Below are 17,317 nucleotides of genomic sequence, written 5' to 3'. Positions count from 1 at the left end.
ATGTTTGCTGATTGATGACTCAATACATCTGGTTAAGCCTCACCATCAGAATTCCAGATTTTTTAACAAGCTTCTCAGTCTTTTCAACCCAAAGAAAAAACTAAAGAAAACCAGATGACAAGAATTTCAAATTGTAAAATATCCTGGTTGTCAAATTTAAATAGGGATACCCTGTGCAATGGAGAGGCTGGCTGGTGCCAATTTCACATTTTGTTCTCTAGTGTCCGGACGAAGCCTGCTCTGCCAGTGAGCTGACAGGTCGAGAGCACTCCAGCTTCCACAGACACCCGAGAACTTTCTATTTTTCATGGTCTTCCTGCCTTACCTAAGGGAAGGACTATATTCACAATGAAAAGAGTTATGATTAATCACCAATAGAGAGATTCTTCCACTTTCTGGGTGCCCACGTTGAAAGTCTGGTATAGTCAACACTCCCTCTAACATAGATCGTGTATTGAAATGAGAAAACTATCACCTAATATGGCCAGAGAGATGAAGGGACTTGGCCCAGCTGAGTCCAGGAGACACCTCTAATTCAAAACCTCAACCATTAACGTAGTGATTGTGATCAAGGAGACTTAGAGCACATAAGAGATTCAAAAAGCATATTAATCCACCTCCGGCAACACTGCCAGTTTCAAAGAATGATTAACCTTCTCTCCCACCTGATTCAACCTGGCTATGTATTATACCACTTAAATGCTAGCAGACTCTATGCTTATGGCTTCCGTTAGGTAGCACTTAGTATACACAAAAACTTTCTTCAAGAAGTAATTACTTTTGAAACCATAAACGTTTCAGTTGGGAAAAGAGAAAAAGAAAGGAGGTGCAAGTAAAGGGAACTAGGAAAAAATAAGAAAATACCCTCAAATATAAACATGTTGATTCAAAAAATAATTTAAAGGGGATTTAAACGATACTAGGTGAGCATTTATTCTGTTTCTGCTTTAAATAAAGCATTCTGTTCTATTTGTTAGGTGTTGTACTTGTTTAGTATCTAATGTCTGTTAAAAACCTCTCGAAAGAGATGTATTCATTCTGGTATCCTAAGCACCTATCTGGATGAACAGCACAAGCAATGGGAAGTCATGGGGCATAATGGACCTTGCAAAGGCTCTGGAATCCCTCTCTTACTTATGGTCTTTGAGACTCAGGCTCCTCCTCTATGTAGTGTTCATAAAACTTAGTGGAGATAGAACACTAGGGACACAGAAGGTCAAAGCAGGTATTTACTACGACTTTTCAAATATCTTCCTTTAGGAAAACAAATATATTTTATTTGCAATGAGGCTTTCTTGTGAATTTTATTCTTCTGAAGAAAAATATTTTTAGTGAACAATTGATTCGTTTGCCTCCCTGTGCTACTTTATTGACAATACTCAGGTAGGGGTGGTTTTCTCTCAAGCAGTTACCTCCATGTGATTTGTATTTCAGACCTTCCTAAAAGCATGTTTTCCTGCTCTTTCTTTCCACCCCATCCCAGCTCTACTTAAAATATTGTGATCCTCTATTAAAATGCACAGAACCCTATAAGGAGAAGCAAAATGTTTGTCACTGCCAGCTCTGGTATGCATATATCAGAGGCTAAATTATAACTGATGAAGACAGAAATGGGACCCATATCTGTCTCACTTCAGAAACCAGAAGTGTAGCTACTACAAGCTGATGAATTGGAACTCAGATCAAGGCCTAGAGTGGAGAGGAGTCTTCTGATCAGAAGGGGAAAGTAAACAAAGGGCAGCGTTTAATTATTTAATAAGAAGTAAGAGAATGACTATGGTGTTTTTACAGAACAGGATATAATATTGAAATAAAACCCCCCAAAGTGACACAGAAACATAATGCAATCCTCTTAAGCTACAACCCTTCCTAAACCAAACCATACCATTCTCTTCACACAGCCTGGAAAGTCAAAAGAAAGGGGATACTGATCTGCATCACACTGGCATTAGAAGCAGATCTAGTTTTAATGAAGTTTTACTTCATGGACTGAAGTTTCCCCCCAAAAAGGGTAAGCTTTTTTCTCAAGAAACATCACTGTGTAATAATCAAGGAGCCAGGGATGGTGGTATTCATTGTTCTAAGTACAGGGATTTGTTTTGCAGAAAGAAGTACCAATCAGAAAGAGAACTGACCAATAATTAATTAACAAAACTGCTTCAGAAGTAGATTTCTAAATCTACTTTTAGATTAACTGATAGTTAGAAAAATCTTACTAAGTTTATTCATTTAGAGGAAATCTGTGCAAGCCTCTGAAACCAAGAGGTATTGTATCAAAACAGATACGTTCACTAGACACTTATGTAAGAGCTACTTCTTCCTCAAATGGCCACCTTATAGTCATTTCTGACTATTACATTACCAAGAAGTAACAATGCACCTTTAGGAAACTAGTATGAAAGAAAAACATAATAAAATTTTTTGCAGGTGACTCTTTGATCTCATAGGTGTGTGTTAATTTTCCAAAGTTCGGACTGGATCCCGCCTTTACAAAATGCTCCTTGAAATATCGCATTGAAAATCTTCTCTTTTACTCCTTATTGTAAACATTGTATATGTTTTTAAGAAGACCAATAAAAAATATGGACTATGGGGCTTCCCTGGTGGCGCAGTGGTTGAGAGTCCGCCTGCCGATGCAGGGGACACGGGTTCGTGCCCCAGTCCAGGAAGATCCCACATGCCACGGAGCGGCTGGGGCCGTGAGCCAGGGCCGCTGAGCCTGCGCGTGCGGAGCCTGTGCTCTGCAACAGGAAGTGCCACAGCAGTGACAGGCACGCGTACCGCAAAAAAAAAAAAAAATATATATATATATGTGTGTGTATATATATATATGTATATATATATATATATATATATATACACACACATATATATATGGACTATGAAATTATTTTTCCAGTAGTGAAATTATGGAGAATATGACTTGCATTTCTACTGTATTCCCGCAAAAAGAGGAAGACCTTTTCCACAAAGACTGTCATCAATGTTAACTCTGGGAGAAAAGTATTTGTAGTTGTCTCATGCTTTGTGGTGAGAGACTCGCACTTTTCCCCGTCTCTATTGTGGGAAACAGGGCACACTTTGGGCTGAGAATTCATGCTGTGGTCGGAAAAGAAAGAAACGAAAAATACCCTCATTAACACTGCTCTTTAACAAGTTCAGCAAATGGGCTTCAGGCATTCTAAACAGCAGCAATTAAAAAATAACTTTAGATTTCATACATTTCTTCCAGTAGGATGAAAAGCTGAGGTATGTTAACTTTAATTTTATGGTTTGGGTGAATACAGAGTTCGATTACTCCCTGTCAAAGCAGAAATCAGCCTTTTACAAGGAATAAGTGCTAATTAAGCAAAACAGAGTAAGCATGTTATATGAAGTATATTTGTTTCTTTCCTGTGCACTGTGGCTGCACAAGCTCTAACCACAGTTTCCGTAGGGACCATCAGTGCTCCCTAAGAATGCCAATGCAGTGTTCCGTCCAGTTAGTGGGGTGCAGAGACCACTCAGAATGCTGATGCTTTCCACAAAGGAGATGGGGCTAGGGAGGCAAATGCAATCAGGGAGTATTACCTCTGTCTTGTGTGCCTGCTACAAAACAGTGTCCTCTCAAGACTACTCTATCCCTTCTTTGCTTTATACGTGTATGTGTAAGTTTGTGTAGGTAAGCTTTACAAGTCTCTCATAAGAGAAAACTAAAAATGCCCAGGAAAAAGACGAAACTGCTTCAACAGAGAAAGGTCTCTCTGTTCCAGTTGAAGAGGATATAGAGTTAATAACAGGAAATATCCATCCCCTGAAACTGTAGGAAACATGGATGCTTCCACAATTTACTCAAGGTCTCACTGACCAGGCTGTAATTTTAATTATTATTTCTTATGATTATGGTAGATAAAAAGTCTCAGTAGTATGCTAAAACTCTTTAACACTTGTTGACCTTTTTTCTTGAGAGCTTTCCTCCTGCCAGGCTCCAGCCAACAGTAGCAGTAACAGATATCCAGATCTTAAGAGGATAGAAGTATAATGGTGCACTGAATATGGAAAGGAAGAACCAGTAATGGTTCCTATACATTCATAACGCGAATCAGCATCAAACTAAGGAAAAAAGCTTCCCCAAGAAGAAGTTGACAGCAAATAGTTTCGCCTCTTAATGCATTGAGGAAACAACTTTGAAGTTATCCGTAGCCACCACTTCTGAAGCGACCAGTAGCTTTGCAACTATTAGTTTACTTGTATTAGATTAATTTATATTAGAGTTTATTTAATGCAATTGCTCACAAATTTTAAACCATTTTGTAGAGTAGTGTTCTGTATCTGTTTAAATGAAATGCTTTCCTAAGCTCAAGATCAGTGTTTTTATGTTGTGTAAATTATGAAATTACTGTGGAATATCTGGTAAACTTGATAGGAAACCCCAGATGTCAGCACTTTGCTGGGCAAGATTTAAAGTGGCCCACACCATTAGCCCTCATCAGGAGCAGTAGCAGTAGGCTAAGTCATAAGGGCACGCCCATCCATTACATTCACCCAGGATACCGTGAGTGAGAATCAAAGGGCAGTGAGACAGAGACCTCTATGCTCAGATTCCACTGCCAAGAAATGGCCTAAGTCAGCTCTTGTTGTTGAAGAAAATAACCCTTTAGGAATCAGACTGAATCCTATTTTAAGTTTTAGAGGAGGAAGGATACTATTTAAACATTGATGAAATGTGCCTCTCTTTTTTTATCAGCATAGAAATTTATTTGAATTCAAAAGAATATGGTTATATTTAGCATAGTGTAATAATTATCTAAAGCACATATCATCGCTGGCTCTGAAACAGTTCTAAAGATGTCATTCTTTTGAAGTAAAAAATATGCAGTAAAAATGGACAAGGAAGCAAAAATATGAAAAAAACAGTTTGCTGAGTATGGGAAGTTGTTACAAGAGGGGCACACCAAGATAATTGTAACAGAGTCCAAATTACATAACATGCAGCAAGGAGTTCTCTTGCTTTAACAACTCCTAGAAAATAAACCAGTAATCTCAATGCAAGAATATCACCACTGGGATAACAGGACAAATTTTCTGAGGCACACAGGTAGTAATTCACTATACTTCCCCTTTCTCTAATACCTTTTCTCACACCAATTTCTTTTCTTTCCTCGAGGATAGATTTTATCCTGTTGAAAACAATTTTAGTTTCATTTGTAAAGTGGAGTAAATAATATCCTGAGTGAAATAGGCAGCGTTTTAGCTGAAGATGCTCAGGAATCAAACTTTTGAAAAAGGCCAATCAGCTAGCTAGCTAGCAGTTACCATCAGTGGCTTGCAGAAAAAAAAAATTACAGATGATATGTTTGTTAAATAGATAAAAAGAATAAGCAGTTTAAAATGGGTGAAAAATCCCAGGATCTATTGTGACCTAGACCAGAGGTCCCTAACCTTTTTGGAACCAGGGACCGGTTTCCTGGAAGCAAATTTTTCCAGGGAGGGGAGGCGGGGTGTGTGGGGTTCAGGCGGTAATGTGAGCCATAGGGAGCGGCAGATGAAGCTTATAGCTGGCTTGCTTGCGACTCACCTCCTGCTGTGCAGACCATTTCCTAAGAGGCTGTGGACTGGTACCCGTCCAAGGCCAAGGGGTTGGGGACCCCTGACCTAGACACTCAAAAGCAGACAGTTGACCTTTGATTAAGCCCATTTTCCTGTGGAGTGAGCCATAAGGGGCTCCAAGACACAGTTTGGTTTCAATGTTTCAGTGTTCACAGCCAGAGGGCAAACTCAGAATGTCTCCTCCTCTTGCAAAAACTGGACCACGAATGAGAAGTCTTTTTTAGAGTAGCCCTTCACGCACAACACCCCTGCAGATCTGATGGGCTTGACTGCCCAGAAGGACTGGGCTCTTCGTGCTGGTAGCAGAGCCTCATGCTAATCCCAGATCCTTAGCCATGAGTGTTGCTCAGAATCCGCCCTGATAGTAATTAGCCAGGTGAACTCCATCCATCACCCCAGGTACAGGATTGTAAGTGTCACTTGACCAACATCGTCCTAAACTCGTATTTAGGATTTTAGCCAAGAGTTTTGGGTCAAGCCCTAACCTGAGTCCCAGATTCATAGCTTCAGCAGTTCCGATACTACTAACACCTAACAGCAAGTGTTTGCAGATCTGCGAAGCCTGGCCAGTCCCGACAGCTCCACGATGCACCACATGGGAGCCCATGCACCACAGCAGCTCAACCCCTCCCATCCTAAATGTGAGGTTGCCAGACCGAGCCATTCCCACACTACCAGAAACGGGCATCCGTGAAAACTGCTCTCATTTTCTCAACTTCTTTGGCCAATTCTCTCAAAACCATAGGATCAAAAGTACTAGAATCTATTAATAGTCTTCCTTCACTTTTTTTTGAATTCCATTTGCTCCAGTATAAGCTTCTAGCGCATTGATGCACTGTAATAATTCTGTCACCTTTTTCGGCTACATCCGCTGCAGAAGACACTACCGGGTTCACCTGCATCTAGCAGCTCTTTGCATGCATCAGGGAACACATCAGCAATAGTGAGTGGCTAGCCATGTTTCAAGAGCTCTTTTGCCACTGGATTCCCCACGTTGCCTACTCCAATGAATCCAACTGGAGTCTTGGAAGCTACTGACCTAGAACACAGCGCTGCAAGGCTGGCCACCGACGGCTGCTGTGGACGACTCCCTGTACCAGAGGCACGAGGTGGCTCCACGGAGATGGAAGGAGGCTGACACGTTGCCCGCGCCCCTCCTTCCCACGGTGACCTCCTCGACTCCCGGCTCACCCACTGGCTGCTATAGGGTGCGTGGTGCGGAGGGCCGGCTCGGCTGTGGCGATTCTTAATACCTCTTTGGTACTAGGTTACACATACAATTTCACCTAGTGAGCGATTTAACAGAAGGAATTTTTTTCTACGGCATTTTTGTGGCACAGCAGATAGAAGCGAGGTCACTATTTCTTTGAAAAACTGAACTAAAAATTTATAGAAAGTCATGATTCATTCTACAAATATGCTGAGTCAAAGAAATGTGGAAATTGATGCAATGGAGGAAGAGCGCTAGATTTCCCTGATGCTCAACTGGGACCTTTCTTCTGGTGTCAGAACATGGTTGTGTAACTCCTGTAATCCCAGTGGATTTTCCAAAAATTCCAGAATCTTCAGATTTTGGTAGCCCCTGCTTACTGCCTTTTCCCCCCCCATGCCAAACCCCCACCCCACCCCGCACACATTTATTTTTTGCCAGTTGTCCTCCGGGGGGCTTTTCTTTATATAGTTATTGCAGCAGTTTGTTAGACTACTGACCCCCAGTGAAAATGACCCTCCCCCCCGTTTTCTCACCCTGTGTAGTTTTGTTCCACCTTGACCTGGGTTTGGTCACATGACTTGCTTTGGCCCAATGGCATATCAAGAGCTGAAGCTTGGAGAGTACTTGTGCTTTAGGGCTTGTCCTCATGGAAACCTGACATGTTAGGAAGCCTGGCTAACCTAGTGGAGAACAGGCCCAGGCCACAGCCAGCATCAATGGCCAGACATGTGAAAGCAACCAGCCCCAGTCCAGCAACCAGATGATGGCAGCCTCAGTAGTCACCTCAGGAGAAAGCAAGATAGATCCACCCAGGGGATCCCAGCCCATTCTGCTGATTCACAAATTGTAAGGAGATAAAGTGCCTGCTGTTTTAAACCACCAAGCTTAGGAGTAGTTCATCACACAGGAAGAGATATAACTATCTTCACTGTTAGATTATCTTCCCATTTTATACCATGTTTCCCCTCAAACGACTGTTCCTTTATCCAAGATTCTAGAAAAGAAATAACAACTGATGAGCCTGACAGAGCCTTAACATTTTTTAAAAGCTTTATAGACTTTTAAAATAACTATGTTAATAAAATCAATATTTATTTGATCACAAAATTATTTTCTTCAGTTGCCTTAAGGAGTAATGCAGAATTGTACTAAGTTTATAAATCTGGAGGCTCTAAAAATGTGTTATTCCTTGGATTCAAGTCCTAGTGTACTTTATGTGGGCATTCACGTTTGCAAAATGATTCCAGGAAATTTGCGATTTCATTTTACAACTTTGGCCTAAGGAGTCTTATGATATTTTACCTGAGAAAAATAACACATTAATTCCACTTTCAGCTATTAAACCCATGGCTTCCTGTATTTTCTAAATTCCCTATCAGTAAAGAAGACTACGTATAGCGTACAAGACTGTCATGATTAGGAGGAAGGTAGTACAGAAAGAACCTGTCAAATTAGGCATTGCCCAGTCATGTCAGTATACTAACGTGGGGAGCCACAGGCAGCTTGAAGCCTGGAAAAAAGACAGATACAATGTAATGATTATCCTAAGGATCCGGATAATGATTCCTATGATTTTCTTTTAAATATTAATGGCAGAGGATTCTGGGGAAATGATGGTGGCTACAGAGAAGATTTTTATCCCTGAATATGCCACCCCTCCCCTAAATACACAAGCCCCCACCCCCACAAAGAAGAAAGAAAAGCATCTAGAATAGCAAGATCAAAAACCCACAGACAACATCTACAACAAGGTGTCCACATTAACTGCAACATACAGCCAGGTAGGAACAAATCAACAACAGGAAAAAGACCTACATATGTGTATCCCAAGGTGTGTGGGAGGAAGACGAGGGAAGGACTCTCTCTCTCTTTCAGGAGAGCCAAAGGTTACTATGGTTCAAGAACTCACTGAGACAAAAACTCATTGAGAACAGCGACAGAAACCGGGAGTGAACGTTGCAGGCTCCACCTTGCAGCTGAGTGCAAGAACTTTGAAATGTTCTGAGGATGCCAAGTGTTCTGGGGTCTGTGAAACCTTGACACCTATCATACCAAAGCACCATTCCAGAACAAATCCCCATACTCAACAAGGACAAGAAAGAGGAGCCCTGGGTAAATGGGCAGAGGAGGGCCGAGGAGGAAGATTTTAGAAATTTTAAGGTCATTTTTAAAAATTATGTTGTGAAAATAATAGAAGATAGTGAGCCCTGGAGTTCTGAAGCTAGAAATTATATTCTGATCTATGATTCCCTCCTAAAGTGGAAACTTATTTCATTTAAAAATGAGTGACAGAAGAGTATTCCATTCACATCCTGTAGAAAATCAGTGAGGAAAAAAAAGAAAAAAGAAGGGTGAAAAGAAAGTTCCAGCAAATCCTGAAAACGTGACAGAAAGACACGTCCACAGAACAAATGAAATTTATTGCCTGATATTGCGGAAAAAGTAAAAGAAATTTTAAAAGGAATAGAAACTGGTTTTAAGAAAAACATAAAAGAAATTAGAAAAAATCAGAAATGAAGTGATTGGAGAATAGCAAGATTTGAAAAGGTGAAAAAATTCAGTAAGTAATTTGTTTAAAAAAATCATGTCTCGAGAGAAGGTTAAACTAGAAGGAACACAAGTTTGAATAAACACAGTGGATAATGCCTCCTTGGAGAAATAGCTGATTTCAAATCCAGCATAAGAAACGAACTAGATGTTCCTGTTACACCTTGTCGTACAAGAGAGCTGGGAAGACTTCAAAGACTACTGTGGTTGTGTGGAAAGGACTCAGGAGCCAATTTGAACAGGATCCGTGAACCTAAGAGGGGACAATCTCTGCATCAATATTTATAACAACCTCACTGAAAACAACAACAAAGAAAGAAAATGCCTCATTAGTCATCTTCGGAAGCTACTTTGCAGTCAACCTTTCTCTCTCCTGTTTTTTCCTTTTTTTGTAAAACTGGTAAATAAAATAAAAGAAACATTTATTCTTCTTTTCCTAATTAAACTGTAACTCAGGGCAACCAAGTATTTGATGAAATAATGTTCTAGCTAATAAATGAATAATAATCTAATTAGTAGACTATCACCATTTGGTACCCTTAATAAATTAATGGAGCTAGACATTGATCATTAATGGCTGCAACATCACAGTAAGACAGACACTTTATAGTTCCTTTTGGAATTCATCAATATTATCTATGAAGTAAACCTGACAAAAAATCACACCTGAATTATGTCAGTGCTCTAGATCTATCTACCAACTGACAGTAAATACATGGGCCAAAGGAGCATGATAAATGTATAAGCATAAAGGGGATGCAATCAGCATAATCCAGACAGTTGGGAACCCTACTGGATGAATGCTTTGAATTCAATGACAAACACTTGCAAGAAAAATGAGCAAATTGAGTTCTTTTAAACCTATACTTTAAAAGAAATTGTGTTTGGATCAGCAATCAAATAAATAATGGTTATTAAAATAAAAATACATGTATAGGACAATCAAGGAAACATGAACTGACTGGCTATTTCTTGATATTAAGGAATTATTATTATTTGCGGATGTGTGATAATGACATAGTTGAGCTTACAAAGGGCAGTTCTTGCATTTTAGAAATATGTATACTGACGTTTTCACTGAGAAAAAGAAATCTGGGATTTGCTTTAAAATTGCTGGGGATTATGGCGGTAGTAGTCAGAGAGGGTGTAGAGAAAATGTATTGGCCTGAAATGGACATTTGATGAGAACAATTGATGAACGTTTCTACTTCTTTCTTTTTACTTCTGTAGATGTTTGAAATTTTCCATACTAAAACATGTTTTATAAATGTAGATGGCTTGCAATTTGCTCTTCTGAGCTCTCAGAAGGCAAAAAGCCATTCTTAAATTAGGAGCTTTCTTCTCTAGCCAAAAATTCTAATGATAATTGTGTCCCAACTGGCCAGTGCACTCAGATTGCTCTGAGATCTGTTGGTGGAAAAAAATAAAGAGGCTCTTTAGTCTTAGAAGAAAACAACAAAGAGTAAAGGCTGCTGCTAGGTCTAGGGCAATAGTGTAGTATCAGTATAAGACAAAATATTAGTTTCTTCCAAAATCCACTTGTTACTACTGTGTATACTTTTGCAGCAAAATATCTTTTCTACATTGTCAGCATTAAAGTAAATTTACTATTTAGGTGGCATTTAAATTATCATATGCTCAAAGCCTAGAAAGAATCCCCTAGGCTGAAATGACATGAAATCTTATTTTGGCCATTGTAGTGTATTCTCCAGTCCTACTTGCTTTGTCTATAACTGTCCTAAAAAGGTGTGAGGAGATCTGCCAATATGAATGCCAGGATTCAAAATGAGTTCTTTGCAGCTTGCTTCCTTCAGGATCTTCTGCCCTCAGACCTATGTATTTACTTAATGCCTCAGATTATTGTATATGTCACATCTTTCCAACTAGAAGACAAGCTCCTTTAAGGGCAGTGACGAGTCTCATCAACATCGAATTTACTCCAACACCAGTGCTTTCAAAATGTGTGTTGCTTAGTATATGTCTGACCGTAAGAAGTTATAGAAACAATTCTACTCTAACTAAATAATAATGATATTACTACTACTATTTCTACTACTACTGCTAATAAAATGTATGAAATAGAGTATACATGGGAAAATAAAGATAACACTGGAAATCCCAGACTATAAAATGAATGATCCCAAAGCCACTTGCCAATCCATTGACTGTAAACAGTTACTTGTGAATTGGTCAACATTTAAATGCATAATTGAGAGAAGGGTTAAAACAAATTTTATTACCAAAAAACACAATTTTTATACCTACAATTTTTGAGCTCAACTAACCTGTAGTTTTAACAGAAATAGATGAGATTCAAAGTATTCATTCAGGTTCCGAAATGATCCATTCCCTATCTTTCCTTATGAAACAATCAGTTATAACTCTAATAATTTGTCAAGGATTCACCAATCTCTACTTCCTTTATTTTCCAAGGTTTGGTATCATTACAAAATCAAGTCCTTTGGCGGAATGTAATAGTTTCAAAATCCCTCATCAGTATTATTCACTGGGATAAAATAATATGAAAATTTAACAAACACTGACTATGTGCTGAGAAATGATCCTTCAGTGATTCACTCCAGGTGGAGACTAGCATTCAGGCTGCACCTGAGGTAGAACTGTTGCCTGACCTCTGAGATTCTGCAAAGAGACCATATTTACATCTTTTGTCTCTTTTAACTTCCCTAGTCCCCTTCTCTACTTTCAGAATAGTGATTCCCAGATAAGGACAAAGAGTTCAAACAGTGTGGTTAAAGGCGTAATTAGTCTGCTCTGCAGCCAAGTTACTCACAGAAGAAATAAGTTGGCTTTCACAGTTGTTAGTTTCTTCCTGGGCTTTGTTTAGAGGGGTCTCAGCTCAAGCAAGCAGCCTGTCAGCAGCCTGAAATAACTCTGTGGAAATCTAATGGCATATATGTAAAATATGTCTATGAAACCTTTTATTCAATCTTAGATCCATAATTTTACTACTTCTTTAGGCCTGGAAAAGGATATTCAGCTACAAAAGGACAGAAAAGAAAATGTGTATAATACCTCATGCCCTCCTCACACCCTAGAACCTTATTTTACCCGTTTCATCAGAAAATGATGTATGCTGTAAGAAACATTTTTAAAATTAGTTGATCAAATATTTAAGTGCACCAAGTCTCTGTATTTATTAAAGCAAATATAGTTACCTTTCTGTCCCTTTCTAAAAGAAAGCAAAAGATACAGTTCTTTTTTCTTAAGACTCAGGGTTTATGGATATTAATTATTACACTGTATTGACACCCAGACATGTTTATAGGAGGCTTTTGAGACATACAGAGCTAGTTATTCCCATACCAAATGGCACTTCTTTTTCCTCTGCCTTCTGCTTGTATTTTTTCTGTTGTGATTATATCCTACTGAGGCTGCTACATGTCTTTCTTTGATTTGAGGTTCTAAAGGTAAGACTGTATAGTCTCCTTTTTACAGAATAATAATGGGTTTTATGACTGTTTGCCTTCAGAAGCCTCCTTTTCCACTCATTCTCATTTCATATCTATGGTGAGGTGTCTAAAACAGATGAGTTAGTTCTGAACTGGTGATATATAAATCAATTATTATTTGATTCATATTCAAAGCAGCTCCTCCTAAAATAGTGGTCTTCCTGCCTGTGGGATGTAGTCTAACCTACTGCCTGGATTTACACCCACCAACATCCATATTTTGTCTATTGTTACCTTGGACACTTGTAGGAACTGAGTGAGTTTCTGTTTCTATAGTGTCCATTGACAGACAAATGAATAAAGAAAATATGGCACATATGTAGAATGGAATGTTATTCAGCCTTAAAAAATAAGGGAATCTTGCCATTTGCAACAACTTCGATGAACCTTGAGGGCATTATGCTAAGTGAAATGCGTCAGAGAGAGAAAGACAAACACTGCATAATCTCACTTTTACGTGTAATCTAAAAACGCTGCTCTCACAGAAACCGAGTAGAATGGTGGCCGTCAAGGGCTGGGGAGTGGAGGAAATGGGGAGTTGTTGGTCAAAGGGTATAACCTTCCAGTTGTAAGATGAATAAATCCTGGGAGTCTGATGTACAGCATGGTGACTATAGTTAACAACACTCTATTGCATACTCAAAAGTTTCTGAGATAGTAGACCTTACATGTTCTCATCACACACACACACACACACACACACACAAAAGGTAATTAATTGTGTAAGGTCATGGGTGTGTTAATTAACCTTATTGTGGTATAATCATTTTGCAATATATACATGTATCAAATTATGATGTTGTACACCTTAAACTTATACAGTGTTACATGTCAATTATATCTCAATAAAACTGGAAAGAAGAAAAAGATTTACATGGAGAAGGGTGAGGCTGGTAGAAAAAAGCCACTGCTTTGAGCAGTACCGAGGTGGGCGGAAAGCCATGGGGCTCTATTAGCACTGCTGGGAAGGCTCTGCTCCCCACGTGTGGGGAGGGGGTAGGACAGCACAGCTGTGATCCTTATTGCAGACCCTAGGCAGCCTCAGGCAACTTTTCAAAGTTAGATGCTGAAAACCAATAAATGAAATTATAAGGAAGAATTACATAAATGTCTTTATTCTACTTCTGGTCCTCTTGGCAACTTTTTCCATCTAAAAGCTGCGCCCTGCAGTTCTCAAAGCAGGAACATTAACATGGATCAGAAGTTTCCAAACTTTTCATCATCAACCCCTACACCAAAAGAAAAGTTGAAATTTTATGACCCCTAGTATATGAAGTACCTTGTGTGTTTTTAATATTTATCAAGAGAACATTTAACAGTTACCTACTATGTGCCAAGAGAAAATAAAAATAAGACGTAGACGTTAAATGCAGATTTTGTTCCGGTATTATTCTTCCTTTTGACTTCAGTATAAGAACTATTGAGCTATTTGCTGTCCCAGTAAGGGGGTAAACAAACAATTACAGAATCCTGTGAGCTCTTCCCAAGTTTGCAACTATAGGGTTGGTCCTAGAATTGCTCAATAACTTTGTATTTTGATTTAAGGGGAAACTAAAAGAACTTCCTGTCCCAAAGTAACTCTGCTTTGTGGAGACTGGAGGTGCCGTGCAACTGACTCAAGATACTGTTTATTTGTTTAAACAGTTAAATGAGTAGTTTCTATTTAACAAGTGAGCACAAATTTTCACAACAGCACCTACCCCATGACATAGCTCAGACGAAAACTCTGAGGGAAAGGAAAACTATATGGGCAAAAAGTCCAGGTTCCATCCACTGTACATGGGATATTGATAGGCTTGTAAAACTTACAGAGGTACCTGGGGGTACCCAGGAACCCTGGGTATTTAGTACACAGATCAGCAAAGGATGGTGGAAAATAAGACGACACCAGGTCAGGGGACAAATTAAGCAGGTGAAGCTGGTCCTTTATACTCTTTATACTCTTTTCCCTTCTGATATACCATGGCTCTGTGCAGAATATGTTCTGTATCCTCAGTAGACCTACACACACACACACACGTGTAACACACAAACATGCATGCATGCATGAATGTACACATACATGGAGTCCCCAGTCTTCTCAGTTAAAATTCAGCTTGTAGTAACTAAAGAAAATGTATAATGCCCTATATTTTATAGATTTTAAAAATACTTGCACTTTAAGAGAAAACTTTTAATGTCTGAAAATCCCTTCTGACGAAGGAAGTTATTTCTGATATTGGAGGTTGACAGTTTCACAGAGAAAACTTCAGGAGCACAGAGACATGCCTGACCCTCTCCCCACGCACCATCTGGGGAGAATTCACCAACACAGAGGCTCAATCCCTCTGCTAAGTCAAAATCAAGTATACCAACATCATTATTTCACAGAGAATACCCTACCTCATGTTAGGCATTCATATGTATTTTATTTGTTGAAGAGAGGAAGAAGATATAAAGGAGGGAATCATCCGAAATTACAGAGGACAGCATTTAAGTCAATATAGATACTTAAATTTAAGGTAAAATTCAATGATAATTTGAAATTATATGTGGAGTTTTATTTACTAAAGAGTATTTTGCAAAAGTTCAACTCCTATTTTAACTTATATTTTCAGAGAAGGTATTTGGTCCAAATGAAGAATACCTTCAATTATTGTTCTTTTATTGCAAGCAAAAAAGGATTTATACTTCTTTTCATGAAATATGCTTGTTTGACAACAGAAGGATAAATAGTTTATATTTTTAGAAACAACAGTCATCAGGCTACTGATATTCTTAATTAGTTTTAATAAATATGAATGCTTCTTATCATCTACTCTTTAGCTTGTACCTGAGGAGTTGAATACCTCCGGGAAGATATGTGCTCCAGACCCGTAAATATGCAGTTCACAGAGCCCACTACCAGAGGGCAATAAAGAAGTCAAATCTTGAAACCATGGAGTGAAAATAGTGGGAGTTTAAATAAAAGCAACATTTCACAGTATGCTTTTCTGACCAACGTTATATCTAATAACTTAATGGATTGTATGTACATGGATTCTGAAAAGTCAGCAGCACACTTCACTGGTCAATTTCTATGATAAGGGGAACGTAATTGGAGTGTAGAAAAACAGTATACTTACATCTTAAAATTCCACCCCTACAGAATCTACTACTCACTATTGAAAAATGGTAAGAAGAATAGCTTTCTGTGTCTCAGTCACCAGTTAACATTTTCAAGAGTAGAATTTATCTTCCTACGATGCTCAAATACACAGGAAAAATGCAATGGATAAACTCTATATGACATGTGAAAATAATTCTTCAAATGGAAAAAGTAAAAGATCTACAAGGAACAGTTTTATATGCATTAGTGTGGATATATACATAAAGAGGCTCTAAGAAACATAAGAATCACTTCCAGGAAGTAATTTTAGGTAGAAGAGAATTAACATGGATGAGGAAGAAAAGAGAGTTGGTTTTAAGACAGTTTCATTTACTTGTTTTTTTGTGTTTATTTGTTTTATTTATTTGGTCTTTGGAATATAAGGAAACAGTGGCTTTCACATCCGTATCCCAGTGGAACAAAGGGACCGAGGTCTATACTGGAGCCCAGCCATTGTTTGACTAGCTTGTAATAATACTGGTGAAATACAGCCAAATCATTTGAACTACAAGCATCCTCTCTGACAATAATCTTAAGACATCAACATTATAAATTAAAGAAAGGAAAGAGAGAATACTGTTTTCTTTAGAGAGAAAATACAGATTCTGGATCAAATCAATAATGTCAGCAAACCTCATGGCTATAAAATATTCTGCTGACTATCATTTAGATCATGCCTCTAGAAGAGGGAAACTGGGTGACAATTTCCCCAGATTTTATTTTTAATTCAAATATTTTAGATAAGAGGCATCTCTAGTAAAACACGGTATCATTGATTTTTTCCAAAATGATAGCTCACAGGAGTTCCTCTTTCCTTCTCAAATACATATGGGGAAATGGAGGTGGGTGGGTTAGAGGAACTATCTAAATAGAGCATAGTAATCAACAGTTTGTTTTTTTAAAATACAAATTTCTATTTAAATTGTTTCCAGAGACAGAAACACACAGAGACAATTCCATGTGACAACAGTGGAAGAGACCAGAGTGATGCAGCTGCAAATCAAAAACTGCCAACACCAGTGATTGATGGCCACCACCAGAATCTGGTTAGGACAAAGAAGGATCCTCCCCTTGAGGTGTCAGAAAGAACATGGCCCTCTCAACACTCTGAGTTTGATCTTCTGGCCTCTAGAGCTGTGATAAAATAAATTTCTGTTCTTTTAAGCTAACAAGTTTGTGGTATCTTGTTATGGTAGCCCTAGAGATAACAGTATTTGATTCCTGAGATGGCAACTGTATTCTGACTATGTAATGACTATTCCAAGATGATCAACAGACACAAAGATAAAGAAAGGCAAAACTGAGACTAAGCCCAGTTCTTTTTATTCCCAGAATAATAAATGATTTTTTAATTAATTTACATCTCTTTGT

The 17,317-nt window shown here is 38.5% G+C and overlaps 1 long non-coding RNA gene across 2 annotated transcripts in view; it reads right to left on the bottom strand.

The window, feature by feature from the left end:
• LOC308610687 overlaps positions 1–15,988 on the bottom strand; it is a 34,424-nt gene extending 18,436 nt beyond the window's left edge. For both annotated transcript variants that reach the window (XR_014014612.1, XR_014014613.1), the window contains exon 1: positions 15,632–15,988. This is a non-coding gene — a long non-coding RNA (uncharacterized lncRNA). The remainder of the gene's footprint in view (positions 1–15,631) is intronic.
• Positions 15,989–17,317: the final 1,329 nt, after the last annotated feature.

This window comes from Mesoplodon bidens (assembly GCF_964165515.1).
Source record: "Mesoplodon bidens genome assembly, contig: HAP1_SCAFFOLD_982, whole genome shotgun sequence".
Classification (NCBI taxonomy): Eukaryota; Metazoa; Chordata; class Mammalia; order Artiodactyla; family Ziphiidae; genus Mesoplodon; species Mesoplodon bidens.
Note: the sequence above shows the minus strand (reverse complement) of the source record. Positions and strands in the feature narration are given on the sequence as shown.